This window comes from Halichoerus grypus, chromosome 6 (assembly GCF_964656455.1).
Source record: "Halichoerus grypus chromosome 6, mHalGry1.hap1.1, whole genome shotgun sequence".
NCBI lineage: Eukaryota > Metazoa > Chordata > Mammalia > Carnivora > Phocidae > Halichoerus > Halichoerus grypus.
Genome location: NC_135717.1, coordinates 138,060,064 through 138,083,229, shown reverse-complemented (window position 1 = coordinate 138,083,229; position 23,166 = coordinate 138,060,064). Strand labels below are relative to the sequence as shown.

Here is a 23,166-nt window from a genome sequence, read left to right as displayed (position 1 = left end):
CATGTGACGGGAAAGGGGGGTTGGCTGGAGCCCGCGAGCTGGGGGGGGGCGGGGCCTGGAGGGGGAGGGAGCTCGGATGTGAAGGATCTTGGCGGCTCTAGGTGCTCAGAGAGGCGGCGACGCGGCCGATGACAACATTAGGCCGCGACGCGCTCCGGGCCGGGCGGTCGTGGGAGCGGTAGCCCGAGCCGCCGCTGCAGCGATAGTTTTTACCGCGGCAGTAGCCGCAGTCAGTATCGGGCAGAAGAGGGGGGAGGTGGAGCCCGCCCTGGCGGGAGGACCGCGGGCCCGGAGTTCCCGCCCCCCTCGCGTGCAGAGCCGGCAGCGCCTTCGCGGCGGCGAGCCAGCGCCCTCGGTCTGGGCTCGCGCCCTAGCTGCCGCCGGCGACAGCAGCCGAGAGAAGTTGGGGTCCGCCCGGGCGCGTGCAGGGCCCCGGAGGAATCGGCCCCCTGCTCCCCGCCTCTCCGGGGGTTCCGCACCGGTGAGTGTCACGCCGGTTCCTGAGTCGGGGGGGCGACGGGTCTGCACCTCTCCGGGCGACTGCACCCCCTTATCCCCACGTTCTGAGCTCGGGCCGGCGGGGGCTCCCCGCACCGGAGAGTTCCTGTTTGGGTCCTTTGTTCCCTTGTGGAGTGGGGGATTCCAAAGGCCGGCGGGGGTGGAGTGTTTTGGGGCCCACAGTACGTGCGTGTGCAAACCTTACAAAGCCGCGTCGGGGCGGGGGTGGTAAGAGCATTCTGACCGCCCTGAGTGCCTCCTCGCGAAGTTTGGGCGGACCGCGGGGTCTTGCCGGAAGCCCCCGCGCGGGGGAGAGCTCGTGCTTTGTCACTTGGCGCGGTTAAGGCGAGGCTCCGGTTTTCCTATGACAGCCCCGGAGGAGGCTGTACCGCGCACCGCAGACCGCACCCGCCCTTGCAGAGCCGAGTGACACGGTGTCGTTCCTCTAAACTCAGTTCCTGTGGCCGACTTGTAGGAGGAAGACGAAGCCTTTGCTGTACTTTTGAATGTAATGTTTGTTTCTAAGCCCTTTCTCAAGAGTGAAATCAGGTTCTAAGGAGCTTCACATGGAGCACGCTTCTGGTTCATTGAGCCACCCACTCAAGACCAACTGAGTGAAGCAACAGTATATGCAGATTTTCCATTCACAAAAGTCATTTAACCCTCGTCTTTATGAGAGACATCTGCGTTAGGGAACTTGCCTAATTTCATTTTATCTAAATACTGTCTGAAATGATAGATAACTTGGGCTCCTCAAACAGATGGGAAAACTTATCTGATGATGGTATAAGCATATTTGCGTTAAATAATTATAATTAAGTTTTTGCCTTCCTAATGCTAGAGGACTTGAGTGACTTATAATTAGTATGAGAATACTATAGTAGGGTTATTAGTTTTAATTAACTTCTCCTGAAACTTAGCCTCAGATTAGTGCCATTTTAGGTCTTTTCAGATAATCATTTAAGTTTTTGCCTCCCTTAGGATTCCAAGGAAAGCAAGGATTGTAGAGGGACGTGGGTGAATTGCTTGTTAGATATTCTCCATTCCATCAGGTGTTGTCTAAAGTTGATCATGTTGAGAGACTATGGTAAATTTTTATGCTTGCTAGAAACCCGTTTTACAGTGAAATTAAGATCATGCTAGTTTTATAAAACAGTTTGGGAAAGGGAGAGTAAGGGTATGCAGTTTGTCCTTTATAGAAAGTACAGCTAATTTCAAGTATTTATACCCCTTTTTTGATAGCAACTATGTATGGAATGACTACAATATACCTGTTCAAAGTACTGGGAAAGGGAATAGATGAAACATAAGAACTACCTTTTAGGTCTTTAATTATGGAGATTAGGTTGTTGCGGTCAAATTCCACGTGAACCGTTTGAGCCACAATACATTGTACACAGCTGCTTAGAATTGGTTTTTAAAAAGGGTCATGGTTTATTTCTTTCTTGTTGAATATTAATATGGTATCTGTGATCTGGAAAAGGTGCTGCTGTCCTTTTTCAGTTAGAGTATTATTACATTTTAGAGTCAATCAAATATGTTTCTTACAGCAGCACATTTATGGCACTTATAAATTTGGCAAGATCTAGTTTCTTGGTTCATTTTTTAATTGAAAACCCTTATGCTGTGGGGATAAATATACAATTCTGTGTAATGAAGTTATGTTTTAGTTTTGATTTAAGAAAAAAATGATAAAATTATGATTTTACCAAATCTTGATTACAAAAGGATCTGTCTTGTTAAAAGACAAATTGCAGAATTTCTTTAGTGAGTACTCTTAGTACATTTAAACTTGTTTTGGTTTATAAATAATCCTTCAAGAGCAGGTTACTTGGAGCATGAGTGACAGAATAAGGAATTGATACTTAGATGTAGTTTTCTGATTTTGTGGAAAAGTCTTATGCTAATAGCAGTACCTGAAGTGTTATATTTGAATATTTGTAATATCCAAAGATGAACACATTTATAGCAACGATCTTGGAGTATCAGGAGATTCAAAAGTAGAAGGACATAGGTCCTTCCTTATTTTTACGAATATGATATACATGTAATCCATAAATACAACTTGAATTGAAAAGTCTCTGGGTACTGCATTAGTGAAGCTGCCTGGTGCAAGATTAGTGGAGATGCTTGATTGGAGCAGTTGTAGCGAAGTATCATTTTCTTGTGGATGGGACTCAGGAAGGGATGTCTGCACTAATGTGTAGATGTAGATTTCACGTTTGTATGTTGGAAACCCTTGAAAGATTTTAGATCTGTCCTTCTTTCTACCTTGGTTCCTCACTTCCTCATATTTCTTTGAAGGCATGAAGTTGAAGGTCTCACCTGAAAGACATGTTAGAAAGAATTTTTCCTCCCTGAAAAATGTTATCAAGTATGCAAGGGAGAAAGCTTTCTTCAGAGACCTTGCAGGGGAGGAATCTTTGTCGTAGAACATCATACTCTTATACCCTAAGTTGTTTTTACCTTTTTAAGAGATGCAAACGACGTGAGTCATCTGTGATAGCAAGGGCCTGTCTTTTTTGTTCACCATTGACTCTTCAAATGCTTAATAGTTACTGAATGAAAAAAATGCAGTTCCATATATATGACAGGAGAACGAAGAGGAGTGTGTGATAATGTAGTCCAAAATAGATACAAGGAGTGAGATGGTAAGGATGTTGGATTGGGAGGAAGGGAGCAGGTCACAATTGGGAAGCTCTTTTAGGGGAAGTAATTCTTGAGTTAGGTTTTGCTTAAAGCTGTGTATCTGAAGATAAGCAGGTGTTTTAAGGGGGTAGACAGCATGAACAAAGCATTTACATTGGACTGGGTAATCATGTGGGATTAATAAGCACAGTGAGGTTTTTTTTGGTGACATTATGAATAACTTTTTTTCTCCCCTTTGGTGGTGACATTATGAATAATTTTTCTTCTCCCCTTACAACTGTTGCCTCTCCCAGATGGGAAGATTGGTACACTTTATAAGAACTAAGATTTAGAGTACTTGAATTGTGGAAGTGACAGTGGTATAGTGAAAGCAAGAGCATCAAACCGGCGGGGGAGGGGAGGAGGGTGGTCAGAAAATTTGAATTGGATTTCTGATTAAATCTTATACAAGCAAGTGTAGGCAAATCACTGGGCCTTAGTTTCCTCATTTGTAAAAGGAGGATAATAATCCTTATCCCATGTGGTTGTTGGGAGAATAAAGTTACATAATGTATATGGAGGTGATCTAACACATAGGAGGACGTTACGTTAAATTGTTTAAAATAGATCTTTGTCAGGGGCGCCGGGTGGCTCATTTCGTTGAGCGTCTGACTCTTGATTTTGGCTCAGGTCATGATCTCAGGGTTGTGAGATTAAGCCCAATGGCTCCAGTGGGCATGGAACCTACTTGGGATTCTCTCTCTCCCTCTTCCCCTCCCCACCATGCTCACTTGCTCTCACTTTCAAAAAGAAATAGATCTTTGTTTTTAGATTATTAAAAACATATTTTGGTATATTTATCATGAACTCTAATATCTACTTGACCTTTGAGTTGACCCTTTAAATTACCTTTAAATTTGTATCAAAATTGTAGATGCTTAGTTTTCTTTCAAGCATAATGTTTTCTGATAGAAATGAAGCTTAACTTTTTTACTTTAATGTTACTACAAAAAATGCTAGATGCCTCAGATTTTTAAAGCTTTAAGTAAGGGATGTGTGTGGCTGAAAATCTGAGCCTTTAGGTATTTCTTCTCTACAGATTTTGTTTTTGAAGAAATTGCCCATGCCTATCATGCCATCTGTTCATTGTTGTGAAGAAACGGGATTTTCCAGAAGTATCCTCTATATGTTTTTAGTGATTCGAGTGACTATAAACCATGAAGGATCTCTACCTGCTGTGCTTTATTTTAGAATTCAATATTTTTTGAACGGGCTAATAGACTTCTGCATCATTTCTTATCTAAGATTTTTGCTCTGGTAGCTGTTCTTTTATGAATCTCAAAATTTCATTATTCTTTGTGAACTCTTTGTAGTGTTTATAATCCACGGAGCAGTCTATCTTGTGTATAATATTTGGAAGGGAATTATTAAAAAAAGTAAAAAGAGTCTTGAGTCTTAAAATGAAAAAGAAGCCATTTAGCCACCATCTTCCATATTCACAAAAGCCTGAAAAAAAGATGAAATGGTTTTGAGCTTGAAGACTCTTTTCAGATAAAAAGGAGAAACTTTTTGATTTAGGGTTATTAACATGATAGATTCAGAAGGATATTGTTATAGCCCCTGAAGGTGTCTTAGTAGGCATTGTTGGTAATAATAATAATAATAAAATAATAGCTACTATGTGTTGATTACTATGTACCAGTTACTACTTTAGAAGTATTTGCTATGTTATCACATTTAATCCTCACAATGAACACCTCCCCCTCTGCATCAGATTTTTTTTTTTCCTTTATTAAACCTCAGGCACTGAGAGATTAAGTGGTAGATAGTGGAGCCAGGATTTGGACTAAACCTAAGTCACCGGGAAGCTAAGTAGCAGGTGGTTGAGCCTACCAAAAGGATTTGAATTAGAAGTTTAACCTGCGCTTTGATTTAAGAGCCTGTCCTTTTACCCACCACATTATACTGCCTTGTATAGTTTATTTGCAGTTGCCCCTTGTGACAAATCTTGACCTTCATGATCTGAGTCTATTTCAGCTATGATTTGATGAAAATACACTTTGTAATAAGATGCTGTATAGCCTCGATTTTTTTTTTAATTTCACATGTATTTGACATCTTATTTTTTAAACCTTGAAAATATTTATAGTAAAGCAAAAAATTCTTTATTGTTCGTTCAGTTGCCAATTTCTCACCAGGAAATTCCAAACTAAACCGGAAATATAACAACATAGTAAATATGGTATTTTAAGGTGACTTGTTAAAATTTTTAGAATTCATACTTTCTAAGACTGATGCATAGACATGGTGTGGATAGGCTTTATATAGTGATATTTGAGGGTCACAAATCTATGTAATTGAAATCTGTTGAAATTTCCACCATTAAAGTAACTTGTTTTTGGCTGCCAAGTGCCACATATTAGCAGGACTAGTTTATCAGATTACATAGTTTCTTACAAAGAATTCTTGGCTCTGGCCCCTGTGGAAATTATGCAGTCTGGGTATGTAAGTTTTGATGGGGTGGGAGTATGGTAGATCTGGGGAGAGAGCAGTCCACTCTAACATTATTACAGAGTAGGAGTAAGGAGGTGGAATGCCTTGGACGTGAGGGCGCAGGTACATTTTTTTTTTTTTTTTAGATTTTATTTGACAGAAAGAGACACAGCGAGAGAGGGAACACAAGCAGGGGGAGTGGGAGAGGGAGAAGCAGGCTTCCCGTGGACAGGGAGCCCGATGTGGGGCGGAATCCCAGAACCCTGGGATCATGATCTGAGCTGGAGGCAGACGCTTAACGACTGAGCCACCCAGGTTCCCCTGCACGGGTACATTTTTAAAGTACAGAGTGGGGTGGAGGGGTACTAGAGAGCAGCTTTGCTTACTGTATAATTTTGCCTATTGTTTTGACTATAATATTTAAAATCAGCAATCCAGAAGTAAAGAAAAATAGTGCTATGCATCATAGTGGGGAATTTGTAATAGTTCCTAGACTGTTTTGCAAGATGTGGATGCTTTATAAATGATTCTGGAAGGACTTTCTTACTGCCTGTTATTTTAGAAATCTAAAGAGGCAGAATAACACAGGCTCTGGAGCCAGACTGCTTAAGTTCACAACCTGTACAGCCACTTAATTAGCTTATTGCCCAGTACCTGGTCTGATGCAGACATGATATGTCAGTAGTGGAAGAAGATGGTGTACTGAGGCAGAGTAAGGCCCAGAGCTGCACCTTGTGAGTTTCCCGTGGTGGTTAGGTAGTATGAAAAAGATCTAGAGGTTCTCACAAAATCCTAGTGAAAGAAATAGAAATTAACAGAGTGGGAGCAAACAAGCTTGTTATTAGGTTACTATTGTGAAGGGAGAGACCATGCAGTAATGGTTGGGGGGGAGGGCAGCTGCAGGTTCATCTCAATGCCCACCAAAATGTGTTTCCTTTTGCTGTAGTGCAGTTAAGACTGGGAAATAGTTGCTCAGCCAGGCATGCATTTCTGTCATTCTCTCCTCTATCCTTGTCATCCCTCTCTGCATCTAGGTGGAGCCATGTATGTGACTGATTTTTACTAGTGGAATGTGAATGGAAATGATGTGTTTTCACTTGTGGGTAGAGGTGACAGAAAAGCAGGTGTTCTTTATTTAACTTCTTTTTTCCAATCCAAGGAACTTGGGGCACGTAGAGGGTGGAAGGATCTAGAGACTTTAAATTACCATGTAGAAGAAAATTGTGCACCAAAGAGGAGTACCCACAACAGATTGTTATTTTAATGAGAAATTTTAATTGTGTAAAATTACTGTAAGCATGGGCTGCATAGAATGGGTAGTTGAGCTCCCAAGACTATCCATACCAACAGGAGCTGAGGTGGGGCCAAGTTAATAGATCCACTGGATATTGTTCAAATATATTCATCAGAATGTGCCATTATGACTCTCCTAAACCTCTGAAGCCCATGAGGACACAGAGGGCAGTCCATGAATCTACATTCAGATCAATCATAAACACTTCCTGTACCCATGTAAACTTTCCTACTATGCCCAGATACCATTATAAGATTGAGGAGCTGTGAGAAACTAAACATTTTTCTATAAAAGTCTGAAAAGTTCCTTTAAAGCAGGATTTCTCCAACTTGGCATTATTGACATTTTGGGTTGGATAATTCTTTGCTGTGAGTGGCTGTCCTGTGCATTGTGGTATGTATAGCAGCATCCTGATCCTCTATCCATTAGGTATCAGTAGCATCTCCCCTTAATTATACAACCAAAAATGTCTCCAGACATTGTTAAATGTCCTTTGGGGGGCAGAATCGCCCCTGGTAGAGAACCACTGCCTTAAAAATTGAGTTAACCTGAAATAAATTGTTTTAAGCTGAAAGACACTTATCTTTATTTAAAAAACTTTTTCTCCTCTTAGGAGATGGGTGGAGTTCATGGGGGAGGTTTGTTTGCGAATATGCAACAAAGGAAGCTCTGTTGTTTTTATAAAACACAGTCTATTGAATGTTGATCTGCACCTCTTAATTTATCAATTTAAACATTATCTGAATTTTCAATTTTTTCTTTTCCTTCCAAACTTATTGCCTAAACACATTGCACCCTTTCCCCCCCTCCCCCATCTGTAATCCCGGCTGTCATGTCCACAGATTGTCTTTAAAGGATGAAAAACAATAAATAGTTTCAATATTATGACTATGTAAATATTAGTTACTGCTGGGCCGGGTAGTATGCCCAGATTATGATTTCTACAGATTATATTAAGCAGCCCTTGGGCCACCTGAAGAAACATGTCTATAATAACATCAAGGTCTAGGGGCGCCTGGGTGGCTCAGTCGTTAAGCGTCTGCCTTCGGCTCAGGTCATGATCCCAGGGTCCTGGGATCGAGCCCCGCATCGGGCTCCCTGCACGGCGGGAAGCCTGCTTCTCCCTCTCCCACTCCCCCTGCTTGTGTTCCCTCTCTCGCTGTGTCTCTCTCTGTCAAATAAATAAAATCTTTAAAAAAAAAAAAAAAAAAAAAAAAAAAAAATAACATCAAGGTCTAGTGGATTTTATTTTACTTATTTTATCAACTGCTCAAAATCTAGCCATTGAATTAAAAAAAAAAATTGGATGTGACTTCCTGTTTTCTTGGTCTTTCTAACCACCCTTTTTCTTGTATGCCTTTATCATAGTTTCCCCTCCCCCTCAACTCTTCAGCATATTGCGTTTTATATTGTGTTCCCTATTTTTCTGGAGTTGCCTCTACTTCTGCCTCAGTTTGGACTTTTAAGTCTCTCCTGGGAACCTCCTTTTGCTGTACTCTTGAATTGAATCCATTTTATTTTAGATCTTTGTTTTCTAAATTTATTTGATCTTTTTTCCTGGCGTTTTTGAGTAACTTCCTGAAAAAGTGTGTTTGAGAGGCAAACTTTCTGAATTATTCTATGAAGACAAGTTGTCTTCATTGTGTTCTAATATTTGACTGATAGCTTGGCTGGGCACAGTACTGTATGTTGCAAGTAATTTTCCTTTAGAACTCAGAAAGCATTGCTTGGTTGTCTTCTAGCATCCAGGGATGCTGATTAGAAGCCATATGTCATCTAATTCACTGTGGGTTTTTTTTTTTTAAGGTGATCTGTCCTTTTTTTTTTTTTTTTTTGGTAAGATTTTTATTTATTTATTGAGAGAGATAATGATAGGAGAGTGAGCATGAGAGGGGGGAGAGTCAGAGGGAGAAGCAGACTCCCTGCTGAGCAGGGAGCCCGATGTGGGACTTGATCCCCGGGCTCCAGGATCAAGACCTGAGCCCAAGGCAGTCGCTTAAACAACTGAGCCACCCAGGCGCCCTCAGGTGATCTGTACTTTATTCTGTCTGAATAAAGGTTTTTTATTTTGTTTGGTTATTTGTTCTAGGCACTCAGTTGTCCTTATTGTCTAAATGAGATTCTTCCAACTCGAGGAACTTCTCATCTATTATGTCTTTGATACCTTTCTTCACTTTGCCTATTTGCTCTTCAGTAAGTAGATATTCTCTCTTGGATTGATCCTTTTTGTCTCATTTTTACTTTCATATCTTATGATTTTCTTTGCTGTCTGTTCAGGGGAATTCCCCCCCCCCCCTAGTTTTTTTTGGCTGATTTTTTTGGGGGCAGGTAATCTATGAATATTCTTGTTCTCTTTTTCTTTTCTTCCTATCATTCTCTTCTGTTTTAGTTGTAATACTGTCTTTAGTCTTAGAATATGTAAAATAGATTTTTGAAAGATACCTTGTGGGGATGCCTGGGTGGCTCAGTCGTTAAGCATCTGCCTTCGGCTCAGGTCATGATCCCAGGGTCCTGGGATTGAGTCTTGGCATCAGGCTCCCTGCTCAGTGGGAAGCCTGTTTCTCCCTCTGCCTGCTGCTCCCCCTGCTTGTGTGTGTGTGTGCGTGCGCTCTCTCTCTCTCTGACAAATAAAATCTTTAAAAAAAAGGTATCTTGTGTTTCCTCAACTATCTGTTTTCCACTCTGGTCACTTTCTGTGTTTGTTTTTGTAATTCTTACTTTTCATGCTTAGTTTTCCTTATATGCCTGATGTTTCCTGGTTGTCCATTCATGATTCAGAAAGAAGGACTAGGTTTCTGGTCTGGGTCTCCCCTCTACCACCCTGTTCCTTGGACTGTTTTCCGTATTAGTTTTTCATTTAAGTAGGAATTCTAGCCACAGCACTTAAGAGGCTAGACAGTAGGGCCTCTCTATTGGCAAACATTGTTTTAGGGTAAGAGCTAGCTTCCAGCTTGTGGGCCCTCTAAATGCCAGATGAAAAGGGTTTATTACTTTGCCAGCATCCCCACTTTAGTCTTATAGTCATTCATTTATCTTAGAGAAAAGCAGAGAAGTATCTTTTTGGCTTGGGGTAAATGTCAGTTGTTTAGGTGCTGCTTGGAGATGGAGATGGGGGATGGGCAATGTAGTTGTTCCTTATACAGTCAAGTAATATTTAATTCTATTTTTGGCCCTATTATTTTCACCCTTTGCTGTATCATTTAGTTTGCAATCATGCCTCTTTGGGGTCCTGCCAGACATATGGGTTCCCACCTTTTTGCATCTCTTATAAGGTATAACAAGGGTGTAGTTTTCTCTGCTTGTTATATCTATCTGTCTATCTATCTATATACACACATACACATACACACATTCTACCCCTATCTCCAGTTTTAAATTTATTTGCTCTTATGGGGTTTTTTTTTTTTTTTCCTGTATGAATTGTTTTTATTTCAGTGGGTTAGTTGGAGTAACTGGAGGGAAATTTTATATTTAGTCCACCATTTTTTATTAGAGTCCTTTTCTAGCATAAGGTATATAGAACTATTGAACTGTTTTTTTTTAATTTTTTAATTTTTTTGAGCTTTTTTTTTTAAAGGTAGGCATATTCAGGGGAATTATGATCATGATACAGTTAAAATACAGTGGTGTTCCTTAGCTATTGATTTATATAGGTGTTTATGTCTTTATGTCAGGTGGTCCTAAAACTTGTACTCTTTTTGAATTCTTGTTTGCCTCTTAGTTTTTCTGATTCCTTTTCTGTTGTCATCTACCCCAATTTGCACATGTCATTATGAGTCTCTTGCCATTTCTGCTTTGCTACTTGGAAACTGAAAAGGACCATTTAGAATTGTGCATAAAATAGTGACTTTGCTCCAGAGAATGGCCTGTTAGCTTTATCACATGGCTCTTGTGATATTTTGGTTATTGAGATATCTTTTCTTATTTTCAGTTTCTTAACTGTGTCCAGATGGGTGAGGTATTATCCTTTATTTACTTCTCTGCCTTAATTGTTATAGCTACTTTGGTTCAGTAGTTACTGATATTTTTCTCTATTTTCCTTCTGTTCTACCTTATAATCTCTGATACTTTGTGTTGGATTTAAATTGCCTAGCTAGTTCATTGAAGGCCTTAGTTTTCATCTCCTCCTTTCATTTTATATTCATAAAAATTTTCCAGCATTCTTATAAAATTTCTTTAACCTGTTCTCTTTTTTATTTCCCATTCTCCTTTCCTGAATCTTTAGGTACCACATTGATTGTAAATTATCCTGGGCAAATAAATTTAAATTCATCTGTTTCTTTCCCCTCTCCTCTGTGGTATTGCTGCATTTCCCCATTAATCTTTTTAAGTCTTCTCTCATGAGACTTTGTAATTCTTTCTTCTATAGCTCTGGTTTCTACTGCTGGAATGTGTGTCTATGATTAGAGTCATAATTCTACTGCAATCAGAAGTTTTTACAATCCAGATTTAAGAAATGCTGATTACTTTGCAGTTGAAATCTGTCAGAAGGGTTGTGATTCGGAAGGCTTGTTAAACCCCCAGATTTGGCCTGATTATATAAGATATTATAGGACCTTCATAGTAAATACTTAATTGAAATTCAAAGTAGCTTAGAAAATAAGTCGGCTCTTGTGCAGTTTCTTTATTTGCCTAATATAGAGGAAGTCAGTGTTGTAAGTATTCCCTAATGAGGTGGGTATCTATTTACTGGTTCTTTTGTGAACTTCTTTTATTTTCTGTGAAACTCTTTATTTTTAGAATTCAGAGATTAGATTAGGTAGCAGTTGCTTTACCTTAGGTCTCCTGCTTTACCTTTTTCACATATCCTTAACATTATTCCTTTCAGATATCTGCTGTCATGATTAATTTCCTTCTTGATTGGCTCATTACAGTATCCTTTATAATTTTGATTATGTTTATAGTTTTGGTATTTTTTCTTATTCTTCCTGAAATTTTAAAGTATGATCTTTAGCATTATATAGATAATATTTGACTATTTCCAAAGGTTTGGTTGTTTCGGAAATTATGGTTTTTATATCTTCATTTTCCCAAGAATTTACGATGTAGGAATTAAAAAAAAATACTTTGTCATTATTGACAAAAAATTCTTCAGGAAAAATATTCATTTAAAAGGTCGATGATTTAACATATTTAGTATTTTAACAAGTAAGGTTTCATTTCTTTCTTCATCTTAATTCATGGTAGTAGTAATTAGCCTCTTCAAACTCAAAAGTTGAAATTAATAAGTGATACATTTTGTGGCTATGAGGCAAATTGTGATTTCAATTAAATTCAGAAAACATGTTTTTTTAGAATTCTCAAGAACTTTTTCATTGTCACATTGATCAGTTTTCTTTTTGGAACAGGATTTCAGTATGAGAGTTATCTCCATAGTTTCGCATTTTTGGTAGTCATTCTTAAAGTATTAAAAACTGTGTTGGTTCTCTTAGATCCTTTTTGAATTGGCATGCAGAAGTGTAATTATGTGTCTTGGTTACTTACATGATAAATTAAAGATGATGAGTACTTTGGTTGTGGTAATTTATACCTAGAATTCAAAACCCAGAAGCATCTAGGCCAGAGTTAGGCACTCAGATACTCATTTTTCTTTCATGTCCAAGATAGAAAGCCATTCTTAGTCTGTATCAAAATATGAAGAAACTGTTTTTGAGATTGAATAAGAAAGTCAATAATAAAATTTTTTGAGATTGTCTTGAATTAATTTTAGATCTTGCATTTTAAGCTTTGATCCTTGATAAAGAACTCTTAGCTAAGTATGGGCATTAATTTTACTTTTAGGAAACTAGATAACTCTTTGGTTTATTATAAGCGGTTACCATACTTAAAAAATGAGAAACACATTTATTTTTTCCTAGTATCTTGATTTAAGACAAGGTTCATACTTTCCTTAGAAAAGAACCTTTCAAGAAGACTGACAATTTATGCATATTCAGGTAGTTTTAGCTGTAATTTAAAATACCTAACTTTAAGAAAAAAGACTTAAAATCCAAGAGAGACATTTAATATATAGGACTAAATTATTAATATTTGATTGCCAGTATCATATTTGTAAGCACTGCCCTTAAGTGGTCTTGATTCATTACTGTCTCAGAAACCCTCTTTGAGACCCTCTGTCACAGGCTTGGGCAACATAACATTACAAACACCAACTGATTTAGTAAACGGATGCACTGGGAGAATAAGAAACTTGCCAAAAGTATTGTCTTTCCTACTAAGTAACTGTGTGACCTTGGCAATCCACTTAGTCTTGTGGGTCTTAGTAAAATGGAAAGCTTGGAGCAGATAGCCTTTTAGGTTCTTATGAGGATTCTTTGAAAATGTCAGGGGATAGAATTCCAATCAGACAATATGCTATGTAATATCCTTATAATAGCTCTGAAATAGATGGTATTATTACCATTTTACTGGTGGTATTACTCATGTACAGACTCCATGTTCAAATAGCATGCTCAGTCATGTAGCTACTAAGGGGCCAAGTAAGAAGTTGAACCTTGGCCTATCTCATTTTATATTCATATTCTATTTAGTATGCCATATTACCTCTGCAATCCATGTTATAGTAGACCACCAGATTTTATTCCTAAATTGTTTCATTTCTTAATCTTTTAGTTTATAGTAAATGTGCTTTGGCTTTACTGCATCTGTTTTTCAGGAAAACCAGAAGTCATGGATCAGGCCTATCCATGAATTGTGCCCGAAGTGGAAATGGGACCAATTTTTAAATTAATATAGTAGAACTTATTTGTCTAAGAGATGATTGGTGTGTTCACAGTTATCTTGAATTTATTTCAACAATGTCACTGTTGTTCAAAAACACTTTTGGAACTATTCTTTCTGTATTTCCTTAGTTTCCTCAGTGTCATTCTTTTTTTTTTTTTTTTTTTTTTTGAGAGGCGGGGCGGGGGGCAGGGAGAATCTCAAGCAGGCTCCATTCCCAGTGCAGAGCCCAGTGTGGGGCTTGATCTCACAACCCTGAGATCATGACCCTAGTGGAAATCAAAGAGTTGGATGCTTAACTGACTGAGCCACCCAGGTGCTCCCTTATTCTTTTTTAACCTACATTCTGTGGTGGCAAATGACATCTTTTGAGAATGGATTTGATCTGTGGAAAAAATGGGAAGTTACTCTGAACCAAATCTCAAACATAAAATTAAGGTTCAAAATGAGGAATGCCATTTTTAGTTAAAAATAAGCAGACCAAAGGGATGAAACCTATTATCCTAATGTCACTTGTAAGGTAGTTAAGGAAGTGATTAGAAAAGAGCAGTCCCAAAATTGTTTTATGTGATGACTACTTGAAATAGCCTATAAAAATGATTACTCTGAATGGAGTTTAACCTTTATTTCATTATAAATTCTATTGTATTAAAGTTACATCTTAAGATAGTTATATCTGTTCTGTTTGCCACTTAGGTTAGTGCCATGCTGACTTAGCATGCACTTTAGAGAAGAAGAGTTGATGAATGAATTACAGACAGCAGATACTCTTTCCATTTTAAAGGAGATGAGAATCTATAGAACATTTATTTGCACAATAATTTAATTCTTGGTTATATTCGTATTATGTAATTTTTGGTTATCCACATATGGGTTTAATTCTAGACAGATACCCCATCCCACTTCCTAGCATGAACTAAAACTACCTCTTTTGCTAAGTCTGAATGTACTCTGATGCAAGTTTACATGTAAATTAATTTTTATGCAAAAATTATCTTAGGCTGCCTTGTATACTTATATATTAGTGAATAGCTTTTAGATATTAGTACTTTATTAGTGCAGTTAACAAACAGTAATCTGTATATCTGGCTGCACAGGAACTTGTGATAGGAAGATTTCATTTTACCTTTTGAAGGTATTATTTTTCTTGATTTTAAACTTCCAGATAGTGGAGTTTAATGAAACTTTCTCATTTTTAGGTATTAGAGGATAGTAAAAAAAAAAAAATCTTCTAATCCCTTTTTAATAATACTTTTCCTTTTGGGGTTTCAAAATAATTTAATGTTATAAGACCATTAATTCAACAGATATTTGAGTGCAGGTCACTATGCAAGGGGCTAAAAATTCAGTGGGAACTAGATAGACATGTGACCTCTTTGAGCATGTATGTGTGGGAAGGTGTGGAATAGATAATAAACTACTAATTGCACAGTTCACTGTGTAATTACCTTATGGAGGGTGCTAAGAGCAAGAAATAAGAATTTGCTGACCTAGTGGGGGAGGGGAGCCAAGGAAGGTGACTTGAGCTGAGGAAAAAAAGAAGAATATTTCTGGCAGAACATCTTGTTTAAATATCCTGGAACAGCAAGGAACTTGGCTTTTGCTAGGAACTGAAAGAGTTCACTGTGGCTGGAGTGTTAAAAAAAAAAAAAAAAAAAGGAATGATAACAGTGGTGCGGTAGGCAGAGGTTGGGTCATGTAAGGCTTGATAGATCATATTAAGGATTTGGTTTTTGTCTCAAGATCCCTTGGAAACTATTAGAATATTTTAAACAAAGGATCATGAAATGATCAAGATTAGAATATCACTCTGGATGCTGTGTAAAGAATGGTTTGGAGGCAGCCAGGGTAGATGCTGGGAGACCCATTAGGTTGTGTTGAAATTAAGGTATCTGTAATTTATCTAAGGGAGAATCATGTAGGCCAGTGGTTCTCAAAGTGTGTGTCACCTGGGAACTAATTAGAAATGCAGATTCTTAGGTTTCTGCTCAGACTCCCTGAATCAAAAATTTTGGAGGTGGGGCTCAGAAATCTGTTTTTTTGAGCAAGCCCTCTAGATGGTTCTGATGCATCCAGAAAGTTTTTGAACTTCTGCAGGTCATTAGATATGTGGCTTTGAATGTAGGAGAAAGTTTTAGGCTGGTAATACGGATAGGGAGCAACTGCATGGAAGTGGTAGTTGAAGGTGAGGGAGAGAGAAGAGGCTCCAATAGAATGAAACCCTGAGACACTAGTCCTGGACAGAGTGAAGGGAGCTAGTGAAAACCCCAAAAGGATTGGTGAAGGGGACTAGAAGGTCAGGAGAGTCTTTGAATAAGGGTGTGGCAAATTAAGCATTAAATTTGTCAATAAATGATCTTTGTGTAATTGTAGTGGAATTACAAGGGTGGGCACCAGTGTCAACAGGTTGAAAAAGAAATGGGGGGGCACGTGGGTGGCTCAGTCGTTAGGCATCTGCCTTCGACTCAGGTCATGATCTCAGCGTCATGGGATCGAGCCCCGCATAGGGCTCCCTGCTCAGCGGGAAGCCTGCTTCTCCCTCTCCCACTCCCCCTGCTTGTGTTCCCTCTCTCGCTGTGTCTCTCTCTGTCAAATAAATAAGTTAAAAATCTTAAAAAAAAAAAAAAAGAAACAGGGAGAGGAGTGAAGGAAATATAATTTACTCATTTAAGACCTCCCTTACTCTTTGGACAGATATTTAATATTCCATAATTATGGGAAATAGAAATAAATAACTTTGAGGGACACCATAAGTAACCTTGAGGGACAGCATAAGAGTCTGTGGATAACTCTATAATAAAATATCATTATTTGGACTTACTGATTCTGAAATTCATAATTTACATAGAGGAATGAGCTCAAGCTTATTGTCTTTACCATCTTGTGAGGAATACCATAGTAAAATAATAAACTATGTGGGGGGTGTTGGGGGCAGGGGGGAGGATGTTTAGCTTACCAAGAATAATGTTTTTTAACATGATTAAAACCACTTTAGCAATATGCATTTATATAAAAATAATTTTTAAATTACAAATACTCTTACTCATTACAAATACATTTTTATTACTACTGTGTATCTAAAGGAAAGTGTCTTTACATGAATTTTATGATTCAGTCTTTTACTTAAATTACTTTAACTTGTTAGAATTATTCTAACAATGTTATGCTATTCTTAAGGGAAGACCACATTATTTATTTATTTATTTTTAAAGATTTTATTTATTTGACAGAGAGAGACACAGTGAGAGAGGGAACACAAGCAAGGGGAGTGGGAGGGGGAGAAGCAGGCTTCCCACTGAGCAGGGAGCCCGATGCGGGGCTCGATCCCAGGACCCTGGGATCATGACCTGAGCCAAAGGCAGACGCTTAACGACTGAGCCACCCAGGCGCCCCAAGGGAAGACCACATTTAATATGAAGACAAATTAAGATAATTTGAAGGTGAACCCCAGTTGCATGGTAATATGCACACAGACTAACACACAGGAGTGGGGTGGAGGAGAGACAGGGAGAGAGGGAGATTGAGACTTAAACCGTTTCAAGATGCATTTTCTTTTCAGGGTAAATTATATATTTCTAAATTTTATATTTATTTTTAAAATTTTAGGTAGGCTCCATGCCCAACCCAACTCAAAATCCCGAGATCAGGAGTCGCATACTCAACCAACTGAGCCCGCCAGGTGCCCTAAATTTTTTTTTTTAAGAAGAAATTAGGTTATTGCATCAACATGTGTTGACTATAAAATTCAGCAGCTACAGAAACTCATAAAGTTAGTTTCTGCTGCTACTAGACCACACGTTATGTTCAAAATAGCCCATTTATTAGCAGTTTGGTATTATTCTTCTAGATAGTCTTCTTACTCCCTACTCCCCGTGCCCTGTCTATATGGATACTTTTATGTTTAATTATTTAAAAAAAAAAAAGAACTAGTATTATACTGCTTTGCAGGTTTTGTTTGTTTTGTTTTGTTTTACCAATCAGTACATCTTAAATCTAAGAGGCTAACTCCTAATAATTCCTTCCATTGACTTTATATTTTGTTCTTAGAACGTTAGTTTGGGACTTACTAGCCCTTCTGTTTTTTAGTTTCTTCATCTGTAAAATTTAGAGATGGTGAGTGGTTGACTTGAAGGTTTCTCATAGCTCTAAAATTTGTTTAGGAATGCTAGGATTTCAAAGGGCAGACATTTCCTTCAATTTTATATGAAAAGTGATTATCTTAACCCACCTGGGAACACCTCATGGGAGAAGTTCTTGCCAAGTTAAAAATACAATAGTTGGAGGAGGAAGCACGTTAGAAACAAGATTCAAAAAAATAATGTCCCATCATTTACTAGTGTACTCACTTAGTAGGCATACCTAATGCTTTTAGGGTAGTGCTGACCAAAACAAAACAGAAACAAAAAGGCTTTCTCAGAACTGATTAAGTTTTTGCACTAAAAATTTATATCACTTTTTTTGGGGTGTGGGATATAGGTGGGTCAGGATTTGGTTGTACCCACTGACTACTAATGGCAGATGAGACAAATGGGGCTTACAGCCTGCTCAGTGCTTTTTTCTCCACATCAGATGGGTAATGTGCCGAAGTGGTAACAAGGTTTGAGGGAGGCATGTGTCACACAACGGTGTGGAACATCCAATCTTCATGCTTACTGCACAGCATTTTTTAAGGAATTGTGTCACCTTCTCATGTAAGTATCTTATAAAAGCCAGGGTACTAGGAATAGGAGTCATTGGTATTAGGCTAGGAGCTGTGTTAAGTTTTCAGGAAACCACTTAAGAAGGCAAAGAAGTCTTAGTTTAAAGAATTTTTTTTTTTAAGATTTTATTTATTTCTCAGAGCACGCACAAGCAGGGGGAGCTGGAGGCGGAGGGAGAAGCAGGCTCCCTGCTGAGCAAAGAGCCCGATGTCGGACTTGATCCCAGGACCCCAGGTTCATGACCTGAGCCAAAGGCAGACGTTTAACTGACTGAGCCACCCAGGTGCCCCCCCTTTTTTTTAAGATTTCTTTATTTTAAAGGGGGTGTGGAGGGGCAGAGGGAGAGAATCTCCTGCAGACTCTCCGCTGAGCGCGGAGATTGACATAGGGCTCCATTCCATGCCCTGAACCGAAACCAAGAGTTGGATGCTCAACCACCTGAGCCACCCAGGTGCCCCTTAGTTTAAAGAATCTTTGAGTGAAGGTGTTCAGCTCTTGAATTAGCATTATGTTCTTTTTATTAATATTATGTTGATTAAAAGATAGTTTTTGTTTTTCTACTCTTGTGTCTTAAGTTGCTGATTTTATTTCCTTTCAATTTTTACCTGTTTTTAGTTGTTTTCATCTTTTTTGTCCATAGTGTGTTTGTCCACTAACATTTTATGTACTCTTATTCCTAATCTTTAGTTTTTATTTTTCTAATATTTTCTGGTCACTTTTATGTATTTTAAATTTCTCCGCCCTTTTCATTTGATTTTTTGCTTAAATTCTTTTTTAAAATTTAGGGTTTTTTTTTTTTCTCAAATAGGATTTTAGTAAGGCAAAGCCACAAAAAGGTATGAAGAAGAATCATTGAGAAAACTAGTGACTCCAACAATAGCTTGCCCAGGGAGAGCTTTAATTTAAATTTACTTTTTATTGTGTGTATTCTTTTTTCTATATAGCTGGCTGTTGGGTGGCATGTTTCTAAGCTGAATAACCAAAAAGATACACCCTCAGCAAGAGAATCAGGCTACTTTTATTCCCCTTCCAATTACTTAATAGGAGCTCTTAGGGCTTTTTATAGGAGACTTTTTTAAAATTTTGAACCTCTTCCTCAAATCTTTAATCTGAGTAATGCAGATGCACCATGGGCAAATTTCCCATCTCTACATAAAATGTTTATTTACAGTGATATAGCCTTTGAAGTACACTTAAAGGGACTGTTCTCATGTTGATTGTCATCCCTTTAGTCATTCTGAAGGAGCTTGACTTAAAAAGTTTCACAATCCTCATTTTAAAAAGAATAATTTTTAGCAGTATCAGCCTCCTAAAATCTTTCAACAAAAAACAAAAACAGAAAAACAATGGCAGGTCTTTTTTTTTTTTTTTTAATATTTTTATTTATTTGAGAGAGAGAGTGAAAGAGAGCATGACAGCAGGGTGAGGGGCAGAGGGAGAAGCAGGCTTAACCAACTAAGCCACCCAGGCATCCCAAACAGTGGCAGGTCTTAACTAATATTTTATTGCTAATCTTACTGTTAAAAACTTTTTTTAAAATTTATGTTTCTTAGTGGCGCCTGGGTAGCTCAGTTGTTAAGCGTCTGCCTTCAGCTCAGGTCATGATCCTGGGATCGAGCCCCACATTGGGCTCCCTGCTCAGCGGGAAGCCTGCTTCTCCCTCTCCCACTCCCCCTGCTTGTGTTCCCTCTCTTGCTGTGTCTCTGTCAAATAAATAAATAAAATCTTTAAAAAAATAATAAAAAATAAAATAAAATTTATGTTTCTTAAAATAGTAACTTCCTTTTTTTAGTGTATATAGATAGGAAATACTTTAAAAGGTATTTTACATTATAAAAATATAATCATCAAAGGAAGTTTTAAAGGGAAAATCATGATTCTGGATGATATAGCACATTAATAATTTTTTATGCATTCATAATTATTTCAGGTATTACATTGATGTATATTATCATGTGGGCCCAAGAAAGCAAAAGTAGATAAGGTCATTCTTCAGTCTCTACATGTTCTACTTTGAGCCAAGGCCTCTAACTGGATATTGGTTTGGTGTAAATGGAGCAGATGAAACCTTGTGTTAGCTGTCACTAGATTACATCCTTCCTCAACAAGAGACTTGAGTTAATTTAGTCTTGTAGCTTTGTTGTCCTCACCGTAGCTATATTGCTGCTACTCTATTTAAAGGTCAGTATTCTTGCCCTTTAATATTTCCTTTTTCATTGTGCATCTTATTCTCTCTACATTTCTGTACATTTCTCTCATTCTGGGAACTAAGTTAGCCTAAGTTCTTACTAGTGATCTTAGCTGTCTCTTCCCAGAATTAAAACATTGAAATGACACTTAACTGTTTTATGTATAAAATATAGAAAGGAGTTACTCTGCTGAATATGTAAAATCTTAGTAAGGACTTAAGTTAGTTTGAACGCTACAAGAATGCTAACCCTGCATTCTTTTTATTAAACACATTTAAATGCATACATGTAATAACATTTTGAAATTATATAAGTGCTCAAGAATCCTGATCTTGGTCACTTCAGGTCTCTTGGAATAGAACTCCAGCATTCTGACACTGAGTAGCATGCCATGGAGATAATTTTTGTTGTAGCTGATTAGTTCTTTTGAGGAGATTTTTTATATCTTGTTTTTCAGAGTGATCACTTACAGATTTTAGATTCTGGAAAGTGTAGCTTTCATAATTTTAGGAGTGCAGTGACTGCACAGCAAGGCCATATGTTGCTTCGCTATAATTAATAATTATTTTTTCTTTAGGGAAAGAACTATGGCTAACCTCCAAGAGACTGAAGCTGATGATTGTACTCATTCATATTTTTTCAACAGAAAGAACTTTTTCTTTTTTCTTGTTTTAAATAGTTAAATATATTTTTCTTGTGAAGTTGAGTTTATTTATGTTGTGTCATAGCATCAACTGGATGAAGTTACTATTCTGGATCCTACTGTAAAATTTAAATGAATATTTATGTCAGATGGAAAGACTGCCCTGCTGTTTTGGTTATTCCCGCATATGGACTCGCTGCCACAGGCCTGCTGATTTTTCCAACTCCTACATGCCGCTTGCTCCTTGCCACCTCCGTTCTTCTGCATATTACCGTTCCCTCCACCGGCAATGCCCTCCTTCTTTTTCATCCATTTCCTTTTCTCCTTTTAAAATTGGCATCTAAACTTATTTCCTCTAAAAGTTCTTTCATGATTTACTCCATGTAACTGTTACTTATTTTCTTGGTTTTACTTTAACACTTAACATGGATAAATACAAAGTCAACCAGTCTGAGCTGTGTTTCTGTGATATACCAGGTACAGTGTTAACTATCTCGTTTAATTTTCACAGCTATCCTGTGAGTTATGCTCATTTTACATTGAAATTAAATAAATTCTGTTACATTCCTAGTTTTAGCTGTGCTAGAATTTGAGCTTCTCCTATCATTTAAAAAAAATTGCTTTTTACAGTATCATTCTGCCTTATCGTATTTGTGTAGTCTTTCCTTTCTTGCTCTCTATCACTTAACCTACCAACAGCACTTAAAAGAAAAAACCCAAACCAAACACTATTTTGATATAATCTGCATAGAATAAAATGCACCCATTTTGTGTATATAATGTGATGCATTTTGACAAATGCATACGCCCATGTAACTCACTACCATCAAGATATAGAATGTTTTCATCAGTCCCCAAAATCCCTTGTGGCCTTTTCCCACTTAATAGTTCCCCTTCTCCACTCTCCCCACTTTCCCAGCTCTTCTTCAGGCAACAACTGATTTGAGTTCTATCCACTACGCATTGTTTTTTTGTCTGTTCTAGAATTTCATGTAAATGAAATCATAGAATATGTACTTTTGTGTGGCTTCTTTTGCTTAGCATGTTTTTGAGATTGTTCCTTTTTATTGCTGGATAGTATTCCATTGTGTGAATGTACTACAGTTTGTTTGTTCATTCACCTATTGGTAGATGTTTGACTTGGCTATTACAAATAAAAATGCTATGAGGGATACCTGGGTGGCTCAATCAGTTAAGCGTCTGCCTTCAGCTCAGGTCATGATCCCAGAGTCCTGGGATTGAGTCCTGCATCAGGATTCCTGCTCAGCGGGGAGCCTCCTCCTCCTTAACTCCTGCCCCCCCCCCCCCCGTTCCCCGCTTGTGCACTTTCTTGCTCTTTCACTGTCCCTCTCTCTTTATCTCTCTCAAATAAATAAATAAAATTAAAAAAAAAACTATGAAAAATCCATGTGCAAGTCTTTGAGCAGACATATTTCCACTTCTCTTGGGTAAATACCTAGGAATGGTTCTACTGTTTTCCAGTTGTTCCAGTTGTTCCTCCTCCTTGTCAACAGATTAAAACATTTTGGTATTTCTAGTGGTTGTGTAGTAGTATCTCATTGTGGTTTTTCATTTGCATTTTACTGATGACCAGTAGGGTATTGAGCATCTTTTCATGGGTTTGTTGGTCATTTGTATTATTTATTGTTTAAATTTTTTTGTCTATTTAAAAACTTTTGCTTTTTCTTATTATTGACTTTTAAGAGTTCTTCATATGGTCTGGGTCCTAGTTCTTTGTCAAATGTATGTATTGTGTATGTTTTCTCCTAGTCTGTGGCTTACCTTTCATTTTCTTAGCTCTGTTTTTGAAGAGAAACTTCTAATTTTTATGGAGTCTAGCATACCAGTTTTTTCTTTTATGGTTTGTGTTTTTTAGTCTCCTAAGAGATTTTTGCCAACCCCAAATTTGTGAAGATTTTCTCTTTTTTATTCTAAAAGTTTTATATTGAAATATTAAAAAAAATTTTTTTTTAAAGATTTTATTTGACAGATACACAGCGA

At 37.8% G+C, this 23,166-nt stretch overlaps 1 protein-coding gene and 1 non-coding gene across 5 annotated transcripts in view; one reads left to right on the top strand and one right to left on the bottom strand.

The window, feature by feature from the left end:
- The first annotated feature begins 85 nt into the window (after window positions 1-85).
- The window catches only part of OSBPL8 (oxysterol binding protein like 8), a 156,822-nt gene continuing 133,741 nt past the window's right edge, over window positions 86-23,166 (top strand). For 3 of the 4 annotated variants that reach the window (XM_036099830.2, XM_036099828.2, XM_036099827.2), the window contains exon 1: window positions 86-481. The gene's annotated coding sequence lies outside the window, so the exon portion shown is untranslated. The remainder of the gene's footprint in view (window positions 482-23,166) is intronic. The other variant, XM_036099829.2, reaches the window with a different exon arrangement.
- LOC118540588 (small nucleolar RNA U13) lies at window positions 18,197-18,296 on the bottom strand. The gene has a single exon (XR_004919718.2). It is a non-coding gene; the product is annotated as a small nucleolar RNA U13 (small nucleolar RNA).